The sequence below is a fragment of the Cupressus sempervirens genome, chromosome 3, assembly GCF_028749045.1.
Source record: "Cupressus sempervirens isolate cs-2001-9-10 chromosome 3, ASM2874904v1, whole genome shotgun sequence".
Taxonomy (NCBI): Eukaryota; Viridiplantae; Streptophyta; class Pinopsida; order Cupressales; family Cupressaceae; genus Cupressus; species Cupressus sempervirens.
Genome location: NC_143120.1, coordinates 128,464,993 through 128,471,133, shown reverse-complemented (window position 1 = coordinate 128,471,133; position 6,141 = coordinate 128,464,993).

Here is a 6,141-nt window from a genome sequence, read left to right as displayed (position 1 = left end):
AATTTTATGAGGGATCACATGCAATTGAATATTTTCCTCTAGAACATGCAAAATAGAAGAAGTTGTGTAGGATGTCCTCATAGGTGAAAAATGTGCTACCTTGGAAAACTTTTCCATTGTCACCATGATACAATCATGTGATCGTGATGACATAGGAACCCTGTGATAAAATCAATAGATATGGTATCCCATTTGCACTCTGGAATGGTATGTGACTACAAAAGGCCTACTGGATGCTAATGCTCTACCTTCACTCTCTAAAAATCAAGACATCAAGAAACAAAATTAGTAATATCTCACCTCATCTATGCCCAAAAGTACAACTATCTAAGATCGACATGCATTTTCTTATCATTAGGATATGTAGAATATGTTACATAATGTTCTTCCAACAAAATTGAGGTACAAAGATCACCAAAAACTAGTACATAAATGTGTCACAAGGATTGGAAGTCCATTACACTCAAGAAAATAACCTAAAAGCCTCCCCTCAAGGGTATATCGAGACTCAATCTCCACCCTCACCTCTTGATACTAGATTTTTCACTAGGCAAAGCCTTCAAGTTATAGCCTTGCAAATCCACTTCCAATGAAAAAATTGATATCTCATGTTGTCTCCTACTCAAGGCATCTGTGATGACATTTTCTAGCCACTTGATATAGTAAACATCAAAATCATACTCACATAGGAACTCCATCCAATGATACTATCGTGCATTCAAGTTTGGCTGAGTAAAGATATACTGCAAGCTACAATGATTGCTATACAACTCAAACTTATGTCCCAAAAGGAAATTCCTCCAATGCACAAGGGAATGCATGACACCCACAAGTTCCAAATAATGAGTGGGGTAGTTAGTCTCCTGGTCCTTAAGTTTTCTAGACTTGTATGCAATCACAAGACTATCCTGCATCAACACTACACCCACACCTTCCAACGAAGCATCCGCACAAACCATAAAATCACCTACAGGATTAAGCACTATAAGGATTGGTGCACTAGTCAAATGCTCCTTAAGAGCAATAAATTTTGCCTCATATTGGTCTAACCAAACATACTTCTTCCTTTTCCACTAAAGAGAAGTAATTGGATGAGCCACACATGAAAAATACTTCATGAATTGATGGTAGTAATAGGCCAATCGCATGAAACTATGAACCTTAAAAATAATAGTGGGTACTAGCCAATCTATGATAGCTTGGATCTTCTCTAGATCCTTTGCAATACCATCACTAGTGATGATATACCCCAAACACTTCACCTCTAACTAGAAGAATCCACATTTACCCAAGTTTCCATACAACTGATGATCTTGCAAGTACTACAACACTTGGCATATATGGACCTCATGCTCCTCTATAGTCTTAGAATAGATCAATATCTCATCCAAGAATCCAATGACACACCAGTCAAGGTATGTGTGAAATACTCCATTCATTAGACTCTTGAATAGTGATGGTGCGTTGGCTAACCCAAAGGGTATAATAGTGAACTCATGATGCCCATAACTTATACAAAAAGTTGTCTAATGAATGTTAACCTCCTGAATACAAAGCTGGTGGTACCCTAACTCAAGATTAATCTTAGAGAACACTCACACTCACTTCATCTGATCATACAAGTCATCTATCCTTGTCAAGGGATATTGGTTATTCACCATCACCTTATTCAACTATTGGTAGTCAATGCATAAATGATATAATCCATCTTTCTTCTTCACAAAGATGACTAGTGCACTCCGCGAGGATACACTAGTAAAAATATGGCCCTTTCCCAAGAATTCCTCCAACTACAATCTAATCTCACTCAACTCTTTAGTAGCCATGTGCTAAGGAGCTTGTGAAATTGGCTCCATTCATTATATGATATAGATCCAGAAATTAATGTCACGCTATGGTGGCATACATGGTATCTCATCAAGAAATATGTTTGTATACTCATGAAGGAGTGGCTGATCATTAAGTGTCATTGTACAACTCTCAGCCTTCTCAAGATTGCTGACAAATACTACAAACATCTTAGATCCCTTTTCCACACTCCACTTCATCTAGTTATCTAAGATCATCCGAAGTGAGACTAGTTTGTGGAATCTTAAAAGCTCTACATGTCTACTTGTATCATCAACACACTACACTAACTTGTGCCAACAATCTATATTTTCCTAATGGACACCTAACCAATCCATGTGCAAGAAAATATCATATGATCTTAGAGGTAGGATGCAAAGATCCACCATGGTGGTGAAGGTACCCAAGTCCAAAATTCAACCACTAACGAAGGAGTCCACAAGCACTTTAGATCCTATGGCTAACTCAACTTGCCACCTATCAACTTGACATGCCACCACTAGCCCACATTGTTGAACAAGATTTGGTGAAATAAAAGAATTTGAAACACCTAAGTCAAATAATATTGAAAATTAAATACCATGCAACAAACATATAGCCTTGAATATGGTACCCTTGTGCTTAGCTTGACTGTTATCAACTGCTACAAAAAATTGATGGTTCCTACCTACATCTCCCATAGTAGGCTCTAACAGGGCTGCACCTTTGATAGGTCCCAAAGATTTCTTTGAAGGACACTCAACTAATGTATCGCCAAGCTAACCACAAGATGAAGATTATCCTCCAAAATTGGTACTAAAACCACATCCACCCTAGGGAGCATTAAAGTAGGGTGAACTCCCTTTGCTAGAACCCTGTTAACTATTCTAAGGTGGATGACTCTATTGAGACTACTACCTTGGCTTTGGTCATCCCCTTTCTTCCCTAAGGTACCTAAATTTTTTCCACCCTTAGTCCAATTCTATCATTGTTGATCCCAACAATGATAACTACCTTGTATGGGTGTTGACTTGTTTTTTCCTTTTCTCAAGGGCTATGTCTGAGGGGATTGTAAATTTTTCCCTGAAGGTAATGAATTCAATCCTTGAGAGACTAACCTACCACTAAAATCCCTAGCCACATTTCTCTTGACAATTCTTTTCTTCTCCATGGCAAGAGCAAGAGTCCTTGGCTAGTGCACATAGACATACCTAATGATAGAGTCCCTAAGACCCCTAAAAAAATATTGTGTGAGAAGTGCTTTATCATGATGTTAACTTGAGTACTACCTCAAACTAAAAAACTACCTCTCATATTGATCCACAATCATATTACCCTTCTTGTTCTTATGAAAATCATCAGTAAGAGCCTCATGATATTGTGGAGAAAGGAATTTCTCTTTGAGTCTCTCCTCAAAGATCTCCCAAGTGAGATCTGCCACATCAATATGGAGCTTCTCACTCTTCATATCCCACCATATAAATCCATTGTCTCTCATCTGCATGATACCATAATGAGCCTTCATGTTGCTTCCATAGGGTACTAAGGAGAAGTAATGCCCCATATCTAGTAAATAGGGTCTCAACCTTGAGTCTCATCCTTTGGCCATTAAACAATGGTGGTTTAGACATTTGAAGTTCTTGCATCATCTCCACCTAGGTGAGGTCATCATCATCTTGACCACAACCTCTCAAATGGTGCCCTATCTTGTTAGGTGGTGTATGTGAATGTTCCTACTCTTGGTCACATTCCTCTTCTTCTTTATTATGTGACATATAGGAATCTCCATGTTGAGATCCCTCTTCTTGGCCACAATCCCATTGGGTTTCCTCAACACAAGGTCCCAATAGAGAAACAATCTCTTGTAGCAAAGGCATCAATACCCCAATGCCACCATGGTCATTATTACCTAGTTCTTCCATACCATCCTAAAATTCTACTTCATGGTGTTTGTTCTCCATTGTTATTTCATCAATTACTACACCAACCACTAGGCCTACATGAAGGAGGCATCACAAAGGAAGTAATAAGATGAGGGTTAGAATCATAAGTGACAATCATAAGAGTGTCAAGAAAAAACTAAAATAACATAAAAATGTATACAAAGAAAAAAAAATCATAATGAGAGCATAACATAGAGATCCTAATGCTGCAACATGTCCTCTGATACTAGATGTAATGCCCTATCTGAAGATCCTTGGAACAAGGATAAATAAAAGCCAATACTTTTTTTAAAGCATGGAATTAAATGACATCAATATGAAACTAATCATAAGATCAAAATGGAAGACTTAACCAACCAATCTAGGCTTTCAAGGAATCTCCAACCATTACTAAAACCAAAAATGACGAAGCTACCATGGTCATAAAATGCATTTGAATCTAAGAGAACCCAAATTAGAAAAATCAAGCACTGCAGTTCAAAACCTCTATAGCAGGTAGCCAAATCAACTCTAAAAAAATTTTAGTCAAGTGAAAAAGTGCTTGTTGCTCACCTGAGTAGGTTTTCTCACAAAATAATGCAATACTTTGCACTATAGATATGTGATATTTCTCACTATAGCCAAGTGATACCTTCAAATAGTAATGTGATACTTGTCTAGTATCATACAATATTTCTCACACTTACCATGCAATACTTTCAGGGGTCATGCAATAGAGTTGGCTATAGTTGTGTGCCAATATTGTGCAGTATAAATCAACACTAGTGTGTAATACTCTCTAGTATTGTACAACATTTCTCCTTCAGGTGTGCAATACTTTATAAATATTGCCCAATGTTGAAGCATTGTCACCTTGGAATGCAAGGAAACATTCCAACAAAAATTCAAAGGCAAAGAAAAGAGTTAGAAATTCCATACAAGGGAGTACCAGATCCACAAACTTGAGGCATGCACACTCAAAATAAAGGAACACCAGATGAAAATTCAACTATCCATCTAATCTAGAGCATTATATGAAAAACACATGGAAAGAAACATTGTAATGTACATAAATAACTAAACTCATGCACAGTTCCTCTCAAGTGTAATAGCATCATGAGACCTTAAAGGCCCTAGCCATTACCATGTGTAACATCCCAAGCTACCAAGTAGATAGTCAGAGTCATCTTATGAGGGTGTCACTACTACATCATAATATAACATCATAAAAATAAGAAGATCTAACATGCTATTCCAACAAAGCATAGATACTCCAACTAATAGTGAATCGCATCATCTAACCATATGCTAAAACATCATAACAAAGGAATGTATCAATGAAACTAACATTATCTAAACATTATATCCAAGCATTCCAATTAAATCATAAATCACAAGGAAACATACTGTAAAAACTCAAATATATCAAGTGAAACATTAGGCATGGGTCACAACTAGAAATAGACAGTCTCTATACATCGATCCCCAATAGTGGTATAGGTAGCTATGCCTCCCAACCAGGTGGAACCCATAGGTCCGCTCCTAGCATGCTGATAGAGATAATGATCCAACCACAAACACACATAAAGTAAATGTCCATGGCTAACACTCATGCCAAATAGTAAAGTGAACTGAAACAAAGATCATGAGACAATGTAGTTACAATAGGTCTTGGTCTGATGCTCTATGGGTCAACTATGTAGGTACTATAGTAGAGAGTAATATGCTTGGTACTCCCAAGATAAACCTAGTGTAGAAACACTCTCAAGGTAATCCCTTGGAGGCCATCACACTAGTGGGAAAACACTCTCAAGGTACCCCTTTTGAGGCCATCATTGAGTGTTCTCGTAGTCAAATAGTAAGACACTTGACCTTGGATAAACATTATAGGCATCACATTTTAATTATCTTAGTTTTATTACCTAGTTTATTTCTTTAATTATCACTTACTTGGATACTCCTTTATGCCAACCTAGGAAATAGTCATCGAGGTTACGAGAGAAGTCCCTCCATTTCCTACCCTACCTACCCGTGCTCATCACACAATGAGTTCTCATAGGAAATGCATATTCCCAACCCAACCCCAATGAGCATAACTCTACTAGAATCGATTGAGAGTTTTGGTCTTACAAGAGCTGACAAAGGCATGTGCACAAGCTCATGTGTGGGTACACCAACATCACAAGGATCATAACAAAAAGGGTTGGATGAGAACATAAGAAAAATAACACTAAATTGAAACAAGCTCGGGAGTATGGATGTGACATGTATCCCAATGCAACATAAGAACACAAAAGTGGTTGAATTGACATCCTACTATTAGTGTAAATAATTAATTACTATTTACACTTTACTTAAGTTTACTTAGGATAAATGTAATGCCTCGCTTGGA